At 36.0% G+C, this 18,248-nt stretch overlaps 1 protein-coding gene across 2 annotated transcripts in view; it reads left to right on the forward strand.

Annotated features, from left to right (window-relative positions):
- Positions 1 to 18,248, forward strand: part of LOC150104641 (two pore channel protein 2-like) — a 480,610-nt gene that overhangs the window by 291,196 nt on the left and 171,166 nt on the right. The window lies entirely within an intron of this gene.

Below are 18,248 nucleotides of genomic sequence, written 5' to 3' on the forward strand. Positions count from 1 at the left end.
TAAAAGTGTAAATGAAGTAGAAAGGTTTTGAATATTTTGGTGTTTGTGGGATATTCTGAAAAGAAAAACTGTCTACCATTTTATGCAGTCAAAAAAATTCTATAGAAATATTATAGCTTTCTTCTTTTTTTTTTTTATCCTAAAGGGAGTAGGCAGAGCTCCTTCAGTCCCAACTAACTTTCTGAATACTGGTGGGCAGCCAGTCTTCACCCTTTGGGTATTACTCATAGCTTGAATACTTCAGTGAATCAGGACTTTCAAGAAAGAGATTATGGCAAGAAAATGATGCCGTCTTGCAATGCAAAACCACAACTGATATATATTATGTCTGAAATAGTGTAGGTTATAGTGCTTTTGAGCTGTGGAGTTAAAAATCTAAGTTGTCAGGAGTGGGGGGGGAACTCTTCTTGCATGTATCAAATATCAGCTAACTCATGAACCAGCCAAAAAAAAAAGGCCTAGGAAAAGTTCCTCTTGTTAGCACTAAAATTGAACCTGTAATGATCTTTGAATGGTCTAGTACTATAGAAGTAAACCATTTGAACAGAGTTGCACAGCACCCTGCATAGTGAGTGAGTTGTTCACTATGCAGGGTGCATAGTGAGTTGTTAAAACTTGATAAAAACTAATGCCTCAGTTGGAATGAATGCTGGTAAGACCAGAAAATGGTAGATTCTTGAGTAGGCCTCTATGTCAAAACAAATCAAATGCCATGGAAATGTCAAGAATGATGGCAGGAGTTTATTCAAACCTTTCCAGCTTGTGTCCAAATATTATTATTATTATTATTATGTGACGCCTCCAGGGAGTCCAAAGACTCATCGAGGGAGAGTGTGCCAACAGCATTGAACAATTGACCCCTTACAATACTAACCATGCTCAAACTTGCTTAACTTTTTGCGGGCCATTAGTAGCAGAGGCTCCATCAATCAACCAACCTTTGCTGTTTTAAATTGTGAAGAGAGAAAGGCAGAATTCATACTTGATGATTAATAATTGATAGGCTACCAGATATGGAAAAAGTTGGCTGCTGTTGAGGGGGACATTCTCCATTATGTGTAAGAGATTTTGGCACAATTTGATGGCTGATCTTTATCTCTCCTTTGGAATCAATGGGTGTGCTTCTGGAACAAATAATTCCAGTGCAGTTGTGTCTGGTGAGGAAGGGGAGGGATTGTCTAGACTAGAAAAATGAGGATTTTTCTGATGTCTTTCTGGCAAGGGTTCAGAGGAAGTAGGTAGCTGTTTTCAGTGGGACATGACTTGCTTTAGTCATATGTACAACAATTGAAGAAAAAAACTAATGCCAAAGTTAGCCTTATCCTTCAGTAGTATTAAAATAACACCACCAAGATCTGACAGATGAAAGTGTGAAAGGGTAGAAGTTGCAAATAGTAGCCTCAACCAGGAACTTGAAGATCTGTCAGCCATATGAGCATGATGCACTTTTACTGTGTTTAGTTCCCTCACTTTTGGATTTTGATTTGTTTATGGCTTTATTTTTTCCAGATGTAGGCTGAATGTGAATCTGAGGTTTTGGACTTGTCACTTGATAAGCTGCACAATGCCATCAAATTCCTGACATGTACCCTCAGGGATTGTACAGGACACTATGAGTAATATATGAAAAAGTTGCATCATTACTAGCTTCCTGTTGATTTTCCTCCAAATTAATCTCTTATCTTTCAAGACGAATATTATCAGATCTTATATTTCTGTCTTCTAAGAAACTTTTTACTGCATCAATCCTCCTAGTTTGTGGTATTCCTCTGGGTCTTTTTCCTACCATCCTGGCATTGAGCATTTGTTTTGCTAACTTTTCCTCTTCCATTCTGTTTAACTGCCCATACCACCTGAGATTAGCTCTGCTAACAAATACCTGAATGCCTACAATGTCAAGTTCTTCTTAATGCCATCCTCCTAATATTTCGTATATTTGTAGTAGTCTCCAATCTTTGATCAAGTTTGTATTTCTAAACCAACTTTCAGATTCATGAGTTAAAATTGGTTCGAATGCTGTCTTGTATACAACCAGTTCAGTGTTTTGCTACTAATTTCTCTTATTCCATTCACAATTATTCAGTTGACTTCATACCAAACAAGCTTTGTCAATTTCGTTGTTCATTTTCATATTTAATTTGCTGCCTTTACTGAAGCTTGTGCCTAAATAAATAAATATATATATATATATATTATTTCATTAATATTATTAATGAAATAATGTTCCCCATTCAGGATACAGTTGATGTTTTCAATGTTTCTACCCTATTTTCATTGCTTTTGTCTTTTTATTGCTGATTTAAAGTTATTCAATTTAGTTAGGGAATCCTGCAGATTTTTACTGGATTTATTTATAAGTATAACGTCATTTGCTTAAAACTAAAGAGCTGAGATTAATATATCTACTTTTGATGCAATTATAATATCACTCTTTCATAATATGATCTCTACCGATGAATAACAGTGAAGATAATGTGCACCCCTGTCTCACACACCTAATTTAACATCAAACCATCATCCTCTACCTCCTTCAGTTTGAACTAACTGCCGAATTATAACTCAAATATTCACTGAGTATTCCTTGATATAATGTTTCATTTACATCATATAACTATATCATTTTGAATAGCTTTTCCAAATATGTGAAGCATAAATACAGATTATATTACTGTTATATTCTCATGATTGCTCAGCTATTTGACTTAAGGTGAAAACCTGATCCTGGCAACATCTATTTGGCCTTAATCCATCTTGTTCTTTTCCAATCTTCTCTTCAACAAATTTTCTTAGTTGTTTCTCAAATTGGCTTGCATAAATCTTACTAGAAATGCTCAGTTCGGAAATACCTCTGTGATTCTCATGTTCAGTTTTATTTCCCTTTTTTTTTTTCTTTTTTTCTTTTTTTTTTTGTTAATGGGTGCTATAAGAAGCTCTACTTCAATCATCTGGAATTTGATCCTCTTACAAGACCTTCTGAATTATGCAGGTAACCACTGTGAAAATTTTATGCCTCTATATTTGAGCAATTCAGGTCGAATATCATCTGTTCCGTCAGCCTTTCCACATTTCAGGTTTTTGATGGGGCTCTTTCTACTCCAAGTATTACTATGTATTCCTGATAGTATTCATGTTGAGTGTTTTCCACCACCATGCTGCTACTGCCTGTTTCATTCAGCAATGTCTCCAAGTAATTACTCCAGATATCTAGAATATCTTTATCTCCAGTTTTCATGTCATCTCTGATTCATTTTACAATATTCCTTCCTCCATTGCTAAGCTTTTTCAATAGCTTTTTTTTTTTTTCCCCTATGTTCTTAGCAAAGTCTTCCCATGACTTATTTAGCTATTACACGTGTGTTTCACTTTCTTACATTTTTCTCTCTATTCCCTAAGAGCACAAGCTGACTTACTTGCCACTCATATTTGTAAATTTAGGGACACAAAAACACACGTGTTGAAGAGATTATTTTATTAATTACTAATAAAATAAATCTTGATGTTTCGACCCCTGTATCGAGGTCATCATCAGAAGAATACAAGTGTATAAGGAACCAAGCTACATGCTCATGCCCTGTATATTGGTAAACTAAATCTACGTAGTTAATTAATCCTTTTTCCTAGCCTGACCTCTAGTAATTAAAAAATATATATATAAATAATAATAATAATAATAATAATAATAAATAAATAAAAAAAATAAATAAATACAACTACAATAAACTGCTAAAGTCCTCATGTATTAATATTCTTCTGGATAGTTCTGATTGATATAATATGATTTCTTTCAGTTGCTGTTGAATGTTACAAACACTTCACCAGGTTGTCTTCTTGTAGTGGGATTTTTCTATGACTAGTTTAGGTTGTTATACAGGTTGTAGATGGGTCCTCCACATTCTTGAAATGGTTAGGCCATCATTTTTGTTGAGATTTGGGTTGTGTTTGAGCATTTCACATGACTCTTTAAATTTTCTCTCAAATTGGTATTTTTCCAATCAATTCTGTGGTATGTGGAGTGAGTGGTCAGAAAGGCCAGTTTTACCAAAATGGATGTATTTAATGTGTCGTTTGTGTTTGTCTTGTCTGATTGGGATAGTTCGCCCTGTTTCCCCTATGTATGGTATGTTACATGTGCATTGTATTTTGTACACCCCTGGGTGGGCTAGGTGTGGAAGAGGATCTTTAGAAGAACTGAGTAGATGTCTTAACTTATTTGGGGGTTTAAAGGTGGTTTTAATGTTGTATTTGCGTAGTGTTCTGTCTATTTTTTCAGAAATGCCTCTAACATAAGGAATGGCAATAGCATTCTTGAAATCTTTTTTGTTCTTACTGGTATCTTTATGGAGGATCTTGTGAATAGTTTTTTTACTGTATCCATTTTTGATAAACGTATGGTTGATGATCTTGTATTCCTAGTTTACAGCTTGCTCATTTGAACAAATAGTTTGAGCTCTGTGTTTAAGGGTGCTAATGACACCTAGTTTTTGTGTATGTACAGGTTTGCGGTAAACTGAGAAGGAGAGACAGCCAGAGGGAGGACGTGTGACAAGTGTGTCTGGGAAAGGAAGAGAGTTGTTTTTTTCCATTTCAATGGTGAATTGGATATGTTTGTGTTGTTTGTCTAGGTGGCTAAGGAATGTATTTAGAGCTTCGCGGCCATGGGGCCAAATGGCGAAAATATCGTCGACGTATCTGAGCCAAATTTTGGGCTTTAGACATGCTGTCTCTAGAGCACGTTGCTCAAAGTCTTGGATATAAAAGTTAGCTATTGGGGGGGGGGGAGTGCTGATCCCATGGCTGTACCTTCTTTTTGAAGGTAAAAATTGTTTTGCCACATGAAATATCCGGAGCAGAGTACGTGGGCAAAGAGGGCCGTGATGTCGTGTAGAAATATGTTCTGTAGGAGCAAGATCTTGTCATTGATTGGGACATTGGTGAAAAGGGAAGTTATGTCAAAGCTGACTAATAAATCTTGGTCGTTGAGTGTAGTGTTTTTAATTTTCAGTGATGACCTCGATACAGGGGTCTAAATGTCAAGTTTTATTTTATTAGTAATTAATAAAATAATCTGTTCAACACATGTGTTTTTGTGTCCTTAAATTTACATATATGAGTGCTGATCACCGTGTAACCTTAAAAGAAAGAATTACTTGCCAGAAACTTTGGATATGCTTTCTTCTTCTTCTTCTTTCCTTTGACTGCCTCTTTAACTTCCTGAGTCTCCCATGGAGTTTTGACACACACCATGCAGTGTTTGTGATAAGTAATAGCAAACTTGCATACCAAGAATCAGGAGAATAAATCAAGCAGTAGTTAAATATATGAATATTATCATTAAGCAGGAGCTTTAAAAAGAAAGAAAAATTTGTAGAGGTAATGCAAAGAGAAAAGTGACCAGCAGGCACATAAGCAACACATAGCACAGACCAGAAGGCTGAACAACATAACAAAAGAACTCCCCGAAGAGTTCTTTTGTTATGTTCTAAGTAAAAGGAAGAATGTTTATAGCAGAATAATTTTAATGAATGCTAGTGATAGGAAGGTAACTGAATCGGATGAAATAGTTAAATTACTTAGTGAACACGTTGCAAGAGTATATCATGCAACTGGAGATACTGCAGTTAAGAACAGAGGCAAGGACTTATATGAAAATAGAGGTAGATGAACTGGAAATGCACAAGATATTACAAAACCTTGATGTGAATGCAGTTATGGGGGTTAGATGGTATACAGCTCAAGTTTTACAAGAAGGTGCTAGGGAATTGGCAGTGCCTTTGACCACATTGTTTAATTTAATTCTCGTGGTTGGTCTCAAGGGGAGAGGTTGGAAAGTGGGGAAAATAGTTCCATTGCATAAAGGGGGGAGGGCTCCAAGACTTAGGTAGCAAATTACTGACTGATCAGCATATCAGGAGGTGTAGTCAAGGTACTGGAGAAGTTGGTCAAGAGAGCAAAATATAGAAATGGATAGACAGAAATGGAATCCTCTATGGGTGGGGGGTGGGGGGCATGGTTTTCTGAAGTGTATGTCATTGCTCAGTAAGTTGCTTATGCTTTTTATAATACAGTGATACTGCTGGACTTTGCAAAGGCTTTGACAGGAGATATAGTCTGACCACAGTATAGAGAGCTGTCGCTGGCAAGCTGCCAAGAAGAATCCATTCATGTTGAAGGGGAGAAAGAAATAAGGTGATGTATGAATTGGTCACCATCACGCGAATTTACGTGCTTTATATGTAAACTTTTCCAACTGTTATACAAGCAAAATAGTTATTACTTTAAAAATTACAATGACCATAAACGAGAAGTTAATTTTCTGATGTGTAGTAATAAACAGCCCATCCCACAATACGGATTGATTACCCTATAATCGAAATGGATTCTCCTTCTTTTCACATGTGCAGAAGTGTCGAAGGGTCTCGAATCTGTGGGCGTACTATACCACATGGAATTCTTATCAATCAATTGCAGCACATGGGGATGGATATAAAGTTGATGAAGTGGTTAAGAGGATGGTTGATAGAGAGATATGAGACAGTAGTTTATTCAGGAGTAGAGTTTACTAGAAGGCCTGTGACTAGTGGCATGCAGCAAAACTCTGTTCTTGGATCACTACTAATTAATTTGTGCATGAACAATATAGGAAGTGATCTGAGAGGAACTATTCCATTATTTGACAATGATACAAAATTGGATAGTACAATAGTCAATTAATATGTAAATTGCAGGATGATTTAAATAGACTGGGTAGGAAATTGAGCAAGAGTGTAGTTAGCAAGGTTGTGAGGACTACATTTTTTACTTGGATAGCGGTAAATGAATGGAATAGGTTGCCAGAGTCTGTTGTAGGTACCTTGACTGTGAATGAGTTCAAAGTGAATTATGGTAGATATTGCACAAATGTTTGACAATGCTTGACATAATTCAGGGTCTCCCTTAATGAGTCTGACTCCATGGAGTGCTGATGTAATAATAACAATACTTCCCACTTTTCTTCCTTGTGCTCAGCATTGCTTATGCACTACTACAACATTACTTCCTTCTTAGAATTTGTCAGTAACATATTTCTTTTATACAGTTCTTGTTTGATTATGGTATTTATCTGTTGAGTTTCCTCCCTCCCCCCATTGCTGTGTATTTTTTTATTTAAAAAAAAATGAGTTATAAATATTCAAGGAGCTGTACAAGCTCATTTAGAGCAGGCTTTTACAAATACTCATGCCCACGATGGAGCTCGAACTCACAACCTATTTGTGGGAGAGCGAGTATCCTATTCACTCTACTAACTTAGGCCAGCAAATTCAGTCTGACATTGATTCTTCTTCAAAAACATGCTTTTACAGACTCTGATATTTTAGCATACATCCCTTAACTGAACCCTTCTATGCGAGACACCTCCTCATGGAGGAAAATATCTCCCGGTGATGGTACTGGGAGGTCCCCCTTTTCATTCTTATTCTTTTACTATGCTTTTCTTCCAAGGTCTATTTTACTGCTTGTCTTCCAGATTACCATCACTGGGATCTAATGCCTTGCTACCATGTTTGCCATGCAATGCAGCTCACAGACATCTAGAAAGGGGGGGGGGGATCCTGATACTGTCATGCTGCTTTGGCATTACAGGTAGTCCTGGATTGCCTGACCTGGGTCAGTTGTCTGGTGGGCTTGCCTGCATGGATCAACAGTGTTACAGTAATTCTTCTTCCCAATGATTGAAGAACAGGGACCAAGGCTTGCTGTTGTGCAGGTATAGCATCTAGGATAGCCCTGGTTTTCCACTCCTGAGTGCAGTCATTGCTTGCCAGAGAGTTGAGCCTCCATGATGGGTAGGGAGTTCTGGCACTGAATCAATCTTATCCTGTGAATGAATAATTTTTCATCCTCTTGTTTATTAGGAGCCTTTAGTTTATCAACAGAAATTTAAATAAGAAACACAAAACATCAAAAGCTGCAACAAATGCACCACTTTTCTTAATTCTGTGTTCCACAAGTTGAACATCATCATCATCATCATCATCATCAAATTCCTGCCATGTACCCTCAAGGGGTGTACAGGATATGACAGTACTACATGAAAAAATTACATCATTACTAACTTCCTATCTACAATTTTCCTCCAAATCAGTCTGTTACTTGTCAAGACTGCAACATTATCAGATCTTATATTTCTATCGCCTAAGGCACTTTGTACCGTATCAATCCACCTATATCTTGGTCTTCCTCTGGGTCGTTTTCCTGCCAACCTGGCAGAGAACACTTGTTTTGCTAATCTTTCCTCTCCCATTCTATTTAAGTGACCATACCATCTGAGATTAGCTCTGCTAACGCATTCCTGGATACTGACAATGTTAAGTTCTTTCCTAATATCCTCATTTTTAATATGATATTGCCATTGATGCCATCTGTTCACGCCTCTAATCTTTCTCAGGACTCTCATATCTGCGGTCTCTAGTCTTTGGTCAAGTGTTTTACTTCTGACCCAGCTCTCGGATCCATAAGTTAAAATTGGTTTGAACACAGTCTTGTATACAGCTAATTTAGTGTTCCGACTAATTTCTTTCTTATTCCATATGAATTTATTCAATTGACTTCCCACGATACCAGCTTTGCTGATTCTGTTGTCTGTTTCTATATTTAGTTTACCATCTTCAGTAAAAATTGTGCCTAAGTAGCTGAAATGTTTTACCTGTTCCACAGGTTCCCCATTCACAACACAGTTGACATTTTCAATGATTCTGCCTATTTTCATTGTCTTTGTCTTTTTATTGCTGACCTTCATACCATATCTATTACAACAGCTATTAAATTTAGTCAGAGAATCTTGCAGACTTGTAGCGGATTTATTTAGAAGTACAACATCATCCGCATAAAGCAAAGAGCTGACATTAACATCTCCAATTTTGATATCAGGTTTAATACCACATTCCTTCACAATGTGATCCATATAGATAATGAATAACAGAGGGGATAATGTACATCCTTGTCTCACACCAGATTTAACACTAAACCATCCTCCTGTACTTCCTTCAATTCTAACTGCTGACTCACAACTCAAATAAAGACTAAGTATTGCTTGATATAATGCCCCATTGACACCATATAACTGCAGCGTATTGAATAGCTTCTCTCTTGGCACCTTGTCATATGCCTTTTCCAAATCGACAAAACTTAAATACAGATCTTTGTTATATTCCCATGCTTTCTCGACTATTTGTCGTAAAGTGAAGATCTGATCCTGACAGCCTCTATTTGGCCTGAATCCAGCTTGTTCTTCACCAAGCTTTCCTTCATACAGAAGAGTTTGTAAGGGTTGGCAGATCTCCAAAATCTGTAAAGAAACTTCCAGGAGATATTCTTATTGAAGTAGCAACAGTGACGCAATCTGAAAAATTAGAACTTAAAGCTTTAAGGTTCTAAGAAAAAGAATATTAAAACTTTCTAGAGTGACAGCTATAAAAATAATCCTAAAATGTAGAGATGGAAAACTGGCTCCCACCAGGAACATCATCCTTACCTTCAACAGATCAAAACCACCACCACCATCTGTCAAATAGGTTGTCTCAGCTGCTTAGTAAGGCTCTAGATTACAAACCTTTTATTCTGCTTTAAATGCCAGAAAAATGCCTGATGTGGGATTAAAGTTCATGAGAACAAAGTCAATAGATGCAAAACACACACAAAAAAAAAAATACTCTGTCAAACCACCCATCATACTCTTGCATGCCAGAGGTGAAAGGATGAAGAGGAGGTCCAAAAAATAAAAACAGGACACTGCATCACATCACTTACCAGGAGACAAAGAAGCAGTAGCAACAATATCTTGTAAACCATCTTACTCCAAGAAGGCAACAGTAAAGAAAGAGTCAGTAGACATGTTGACGTGTGTCAATTTCACCAATTTCACCAATTGGAAGTGATCACTATTTAGTCTTGAGTGGGATAAAATTGAATTTCATATTGAACAGAATAACATGTAAGAAAGTTTTAAAGAGAATAAAAGTTGAGCATCTCTCAGATGTGAACTCTACTAAAATACAGAAAAATATTATTGAAGAAAAAATGAAAGAGTTTGAGACGAGGAACCAAACCTTGGAGATTCAGCGGCAAGCCTTGAAGAAAACGATGATTGATTCAGCCAGAGAGGCATGTGATGAGGTTGTCTGCAAGGATAGAAAAATCAAAAATCCATGGTTGACATGGGAAGTTAAAGAGGCAGTGAAGGAAAAGAAGAAAGCATATCAGAAATTCTTGGCAAATAAGTCAGCTTGTGCTCTTAGAGTATACAGAGACAAATGCAAGAATGCTAAACACTGTGTAAAACTAGCTAAACAAAAGTCATTGGAGGACTTTGGCAAGAACATAGAAAATAAATATCAAGAAGGTGGCAAAATATTCTGTAGGTTGTTGAAGAAGCTTAGAAATGGAGGAAGGAGTGCTGTAAAAGGAGTTAGAGATGATAAAAGTGACATGAAAATGGGAGAAAAAGATATCCTTGAAGTATGGAGTAATTATTTTGAGAAACTGCTAAATGAAACAAGTAGTGTTGACAGCACAGTAATAAAAAAAAAAAACACTGACCAGCATGCAGTCAGAATACATATCCATGCTTGAAGTAGAAAAAGCCATCAAAGGTTTGAAATGTGGAAAGGCAGCTAGAGTAGATGATATTCGACCAGAAATGCTGAAGTATGGTGGTATAAAAGTCTTACAGTGGCTGCACTCCATAGTTCAGAAAGCCTGCACAGAGGGACGAATTCCCGATAATTGGAGTAGAGCTCTCATAGTACCCATATATAAAAAGGGAAATAAAACTGAATGTGAGAATTACAGAGGTATATCACTACTGAGTGTTCCTGGTAAGATATATGCAAGTATACTTGAGAAACGGTTTAGAAGAATTGTGGAAGAAAAGCTTGGTGAAGAACAAGCTGGATTCAGGCCAAATAGAGACTGTCAGGATCAGATCTTCACTTTACGACAAATAGTGGAGAAATCATGGGAATATAACAAAGATATGTATTTAAGTTTTGTTGATTTGGAAAAGGCATATGACAAGGTGCCAAGTGAGAAGCTATTCAATACGCTACCGTTATATGGTGTCAATGGGGCATTATATCAAGCAATACTTAGTCTCTATTTGAGTTGTAAGTCAGCAGTTAGAATTGAAGGAAGGACAGGAAGATGGTTTAATGTTAACTCTGGTGTGAGACAAGGATGTACATTATCCCCTCTGTTATTCATTATCTATATGGATCACATTATGAAGGAAAGTGGTATTAAACATGATATCAAACTTAGAGATGTTAATGTCAGCTCTTTGCTTTATACAGATGATGTTATACTTCTAAATAAATCCGCTGCAAGTCTGCAAATTCTCTGACTAAATTGAATAACTGTTGTAATAGATATGGTATGAAGGTCAGCAATAAAAAGACAAAGACAATGAAAATAGGCAGAATCATTGCAAATGTCAACTGTGTTGTGAATGGAGAGCCTGTGGAACAAATTAAACATTTCATCTACTTAGGCACGATTTTTGGTGAAGATGGTAAATTAAATATGGAAATTGACAACAGAATCAACAAAGCTGGTATGGTAGGAAGTCAATTGAATAAATTCATATGGAATAAGAGAGAAATTAGTCGGAACACTAAATTAGCTGTATACAAGACAGTGTTCAAACCAGTTTTAACTTATGGATCTGAGAGCTGGGTCAGAAGTAAAACACTTGATCAAAGACTAGAGACTGCAGATATGAAAGTCCTGAGAAAAATTAGAGTCATGAACAGATGGCGTCAATGGCAGTATCATATTAAAAACGATTATATTAGGAAAGAATTTGACATTGTCAGCATCCAGGAATGCATTAGCAGAGCTAATCTCACGTGGTATGGTCACTTAAACAGAATGGGCGAAGAAAGATTAGCAAAACAAGTGTTCTCTGCCAGGTTGGCAGGAAAACGACCCAGAGGAAGACCAAGATATAGGTGGATTGATACGGTACAAAGTGCCTTAGACGATAGAAATATAAGATCTGGTAATGTTGGAGTCTCGACAAGTAACAGACTGATTTGGAGAAAAATTGTAGATAGGAAGTTAGTAATGATGTAAATTTTTCATGTAGTACTATCATATCCTGTACATACCTTGAGGGTACATGGCAGGAATTTGATGATGATGATGATGATGTTGTTGTGACTCTTTTAACAAACCCATGCAAATAAAGGTTGGAAAAAAATACCATTATCAAATCCTTTTAATCTTCATAGTCATCTGAATCAGTGTTAATAATGCTTCATATCATTATTACTTAATTACCGATTAATTATTTATGACTTGTTGTGACTCTTTTAACAAACTCATGCAAAAAAAAGGTTGGAAAAAAATACCATTATCAAATCCTTTTAATCTTCATAGTCATATGAATCGGTGTCCAAAATTCCATCACTTTCACTTAAACTGATCACCAAAGGTTCGCATAATTCTTCAATAATTCCATCTCTGTCCCAGTATATATTTTCCAATGATGTGACATGAGAGCAATATTTTCCCCAGTTTTGAGCTGTAATACTTTCAGTCGCCTGTTCTGAAAGCTTAAAAAGTTTCAACATGTCAATATCCCCAGTTACGTTGCGATGGTGAATGAACCTTTTCACTTCTGCCCAAACATACTCAATAGCATTAATATCACAATGATATGGTGGTAGCCTCAAAGCTAGAAATCCATGCTCTTTGAGCATTGTGTCGAATTTAAATAGTTTAGTTGTGGGCGAGTTTCTTTTGACCAAATTAAGTAATTCGATTTTTTACATATCTGGGGAATGAGAAATGTTATTTGCAGAGAGCCAATCCATAAGAACTTGCTTTTTATTAGACCAGTTTGGAACTGTTTAAACAAATAGAGTGATATGAAGCATTATCAATTATAACAACAGCATGTTAAGGAAGGTTTGGAGTCAATTTTTCTTCTGCCCACTTTTCGAAGATCATAAAATTCATTTGCCCATGGTAATCTCCAGTAGTTGAATTGGCTTTGTATAGTAAGTTTGAATTTGGTAAAAAACCCATTTCTCCACCCCCACACAAAATTATTATGTGCTGTGAGGCATTTCCGGTTTGTAGCACTCCACATTCTTCTTTAGACTGCCAACATTTTCTATAAATTACTATCAATCCAAGTTTCATCTAGATACACAACAAAGTGACATTGTTTTATCTAGAACTGCATTCTAGATAAAATAATGTCACTTTGCTCCATGATAAGTTTCCTTTTATTCTGGGACTTTTTAAAACAAAATCCAATTTCATGAAGTATTTTCCTTAAAGTTTCTCTTTTGCAAGGAAAATTAATTTTTTCTTTAAACACAGGAATCAATTTCGGAACAGTTGGCATTCTTTTCTTGACTACGTAAACGTCTACATCAAAATCATTCAAAGCTACGGTTTTGATGGTTTTCTTTCTCTGGCATTTTTTTAGGAAGATTTAAATTTTGGCTAACCTTCACCTTTTGTGATTCCCTACGAATTCTTTTTAATAGTAAACCCTGATACGCCCGCAATTGCACTTGCACGTTTTATGACTTGAGAAAGGGGAACAAGGAGACTGTCTTTTAATGATTATTTTTCGCAGAATGTCAGCACATTATTTAATATATTCTTTTGCAAGAGCTACTGAAACATTTAACAACAGAACTTCTTGACTGTACTGGATCCATCATGCAAATTAATAATAAAAAAAGATGCAAAAAAGCGACAACAAAAATCAAGCTACTACTAGTACTGCGACAGACAAGAAAGCACATGATTTCGCATGTTGGTGACCAATTGGTACATCCTTCATTTCTTTCTCCCCTTCAGCATGAATCGACTATTCTTGGCAATGTTAAAGATACCAAGCAATTTTAAACCTGGTTTTACTCCATTTTTTCCAAGTAAGCAAACAGACAAAATGTCTAGTTTGCGCCTGCAATTTATGCAAGACTAGCTGATCCCACAGGTAGTGCAAGACTAAGGCAACTCGTGGTAGAGGTGGAGCAAGCTCTGATCACTAATCTTAATATTTACCCTTAATGCCAAAACACATCTCCAAGAAGGGGATGTATGATGTTTTGTATTAAAGGCAAGGGGTCACTACCCAGACCGGTTTCGACCTTTATTGAGATCTCATCAGTGGGGAGCCAGGCTAGAAATACCAAGATTTAGTAATGCAGAACTTGTAAGTATTTTACCAAAACAAGCTGCCATAAGGTGTTTTAACCTTATTAAATAAAAATCTCAGGAGGAGATATAGATGTAGAAAGTATTTTTAACTTGGGTATAGTTATGTTAAAGATACCAAGCAATTTTAAACCTGGTTTTACTCCATTTTTTCCAAGTAAGCAAACTTTGCTTACTTGGAAAAAATGGAGTAACCCCCCCCCCCCCCCCCCAATCAACAGCAACAAAGCATGGATAAGGAACCCTTTCATAGTGAATGCAGAATCCAAGACAGAATTGCTGGATTCAGATATTGAATCTATAATTGAACTGTCGTGTGATACGACATCTTCAACACAATACCACTGATGGACTTTTGGCTCTCTTGCCGTCAGGAGTACCCAGTTTTAGCAGAAAATGTGATAAAATTTCTAATGCCTTTTGTCACAACCTATAAGTGTGAAACAGGCTTTTCACACTGGATTTTCTAAAAAAAAAGATATAGAAACCGATTGGAAGTCGAACCGGATTTAAGAATAAAGTTATCATCTTTTCCTCCAAACCTGAAGTTTCTAGTTAACAAACAACAGCATCACACTTCTCATTAATAAATTACTTGACTTCAGTTTAATTTCTTTAATTTTTGTAAGAGTAAATGATTCTTTATTATAATAATAATAGAGGAAAAGTCTATGAACATTCAAATCCATTTTATTTTACCTATTGGCCAAAAAAATTTTAGTGGGTCACAAAGATGAAGTATAAAAATTACTGGGCCACGGAAAAAAAAGTTTGAGAAACCTTGCTCTACAGTAAGTTAAAGATACGTGTTTCCTTGCTAATTAATTGACTAGCCTTTCTGAAACGATGTAGAGACAGCAACTTAATCCCCAACTGCATTAAACTAAAAAAAAAGAAGTTTACATCAGCTAAAGCTCTCCTTATTTATGCCTGGTTGGAAAAAGCGTTGTTAAGGGAACAAATCCACGAGGCATTAAAAAACTTAGCATCTGCCCAAGCCAAAGTTTTACAACTAAAATTAGAGCTATCCAGCTAAGTTAAATCTGAAATTTGGGATATTTTAGACAAGATCACAGACGACACGGCCAAGCACCTATTACTCAATAAATAAAGAAGTTCCAAGCACTAAAACAGCAAGAAAGCATAAGACAATCAGGATACCATAACCAAAGGAGCAGCCAATCACCAGCAACCGAAGTTAGGAGCAACCATCCACCATCGGACCACGGCCTAGTTATTAACAAATCAAGCTACAACCTCACCCAAGGTGAACTCTCGCTTCTGGAAAAAGGCCTAAACTATGCCATTGCGCCAAGGTCATAAACAAACTGGATATCATTTATCATATTGAGAGAGATCTAAGATCCTTCCTTGCCAATCTAGCTGACAAAATAAGTATGGAAACATCTTACATGCTAAACGCAAACAAAAAACTAAGCAGTAACCTAAATAAAATGGAAAAACTGGCCATCAAATCCCTAAAAAAATAATGAGGACATTACTGGTAATTAGTTTACGGAATTAACAATGCATATAAAGTATATTAATTAAAGGTAACTTTACTAGAATAATGAGGACATTATAATTGCAAAAGCAGACAAAGGGAACGCTACCGTTGTTTTAGATCGGACAACCTACATAGAAAAAATATACCATTTGGTATTGGACCACAACACCTATCAAATTGTAAACTACAACCCCATTAAATGCATCAAAAAGAAAACAACTGAATTAATTAAATCCGTTAACACATGGCCTGAAGAAACTACCAAAAAAATAATACCTCATTATGCCCGCATGCCCAGAATTTACGGCCTGCCAAAAATACACAAAACAAACACGCCACTATGTCCGATTGTTGAAGGAATTGACACTCCGAATTACTACTTAGCCAAAAAATTAGTGGCCACACTCAAGGAATTGGTTGGTCATTCCCCTTCCTACATAAAAAATACACAACAATTCATGAGCAAAATTAAAAACATTACACTACACTCAACGATCAAGATTTATTAGTCCACTTTGACATAACCCTTTTCACCAATGTCCTGATCAACGATATTATTGTGTTCCTACAGAACATATTTCCACACCACATCACAGCCCTCTTTGCACACATACTCTACTCCAGATATTTCGTGTGGAAAACAATTTTTACCTTAAAAAAGAAGGTACAGCCATGGGCTCACCCTTCCCCTCTCCCTCCCAATAGCTAACTTTTATGTGGAAGACTTGGAGCAACGAGCTCTAGCGTCAGTGTGCCTAAAGCCCAAAATTTGGCTCAGATACATTGATGATATTTTTGCCATTTGACCCCACGGCCACAAAGCACTAAATTCATTCCTTAGCCACCTAAACAAACAACACAAACATATCCAATTCACCATTGAAATAGAAAAAAAAAACTCTCTTCCTTTCCCAGACACTTGTCACATGTCTTCCCTCAGGCTGTCTTTCCTTCTCAGTCTACTGCAAACCCACACACACAGGCCAGTACATACACAAAAATTCTTACCACCACCAAACACAAAAACTAGGTATCATGAGCACCCTTAAACACAGAGCTCAAACTATTTGTTCAAATGAGCAAACTGTAAACTAGGAATACGAGATCATCAACCATACATTTATAAAAAATGGATACAGTAAAAAAAAAATATTCACAAGATCCTGACAGATATAATATGTAAAAATGAATTGAATGATGAAAAAATAAATGTTTGTTTTATATATATTTATATGTGTTTGTTTTCTCACACTTACGGAAACAAGTTAGGTTCATGCCACAAGTATTTCAGTAATTTTGATTTTTTACCGACACATAAACAAGACAACAGAATTGTAATACAAAAAAAAATTATAATATAAAAAAAAATGTAATTATTTGCATAAAATTCATTTTAAAATATTTTATTTAGGTACTTTCTCTCTCACACTCAAATTTAATTTCAAGAATAAAAAAAAATTCTAATAAAAACAAATGAAAATTTCTTTGTTAATCCTATCTAGGAGCAACAGCTGTTGCTTTCCAATATAATCAGTTTCAAGATGAAAGCCATATCACTTTGATTCAAAATCAGTGTTCTTTTTTAAACTGAAAGAAATATTCTTCTCCTATTCCAGTAGACTTCAGGATGAACAAGTACAGTAGTCCCCTCCCCCATCTGCAGGGGATATGTTCCGAAACCCCCAGTGGATACCTCAGATAGCACCAAACCCTATATACTATGTTTTTTTTCTATGCATACATACATACCTGTGATAAAGTGTAATTTATAAATTAGGCACATAAGAGATTAACAACAATAACTAATAATAAAATAGAACAATTATTGTATAGCAATAAACTGTAATAAAAGTCATGCAGCGATGCATCTACTGTGGTCTCCCTAAACTTCTATGTTAACGAAATGGAAAGGGGAAAAAAAGGAAAACTTTTGAATTGGAATAATTCAAAATATACTAACGAGCCCCAGTTTTCTTTGGTTGTACTGTTATAACTAAAACATAAGAAATTGCACGATGTGCAAATTTTGAAATTTTAGGTGTATTCAATTCCTTCCAATTTTAACCCTAAGTGATTAAAGGGCAGGTAGTGTATACAGTACAGTACAGCGTGGATATGCTGGACAAAGGGATGATTCACATCCTGGCAGGACAGCGTGAGATTTCAGAATGGCACACAATTTAAAACTTATGAATTGTTTATTTCTGGATTTTCCATTTAATATTTTCAGAGCAGAGTTGACAGTGAGTAATTGAAACCGCAGAAAGCAAACCTGAAGATCAGGGGGAACTACTGTATTTGAATTACCTGCTTTATAAAATTATTCATGTGTAGAAAACAAATTGCTGGCTTTACAGTTTGCTAAACAATCCTTTCATTACCAGCAGTAGTAACCTAGGCATTTTTTGTACTTTATCAAACTCAATTGCCTTGTTGGTATTGGTGGACTCACTCAAGAGCTTTCTTCCTAATAGCTATAGTTTCCCTGATTTTGCACCTGCAATCTCACTTCTTTCAACAATTTTTC

The sequence above is a fragment of the Typopeltis vanoorti genome, chromosome 7 (assembly GCF_054136105.1).
Source record: "Typopeltis vanoorti isolate ZY-2024b chromosome 7, IOZ_Tvanoo_1.0, whole genome shotgun sequence".
NCBI classification, from domain to species: Eukaryota; Metazoa; Arthropoda; class Arachnida; order Uropygi; family Thelyphonidae; genus Typopeltis; species Typopeltis vanoorti.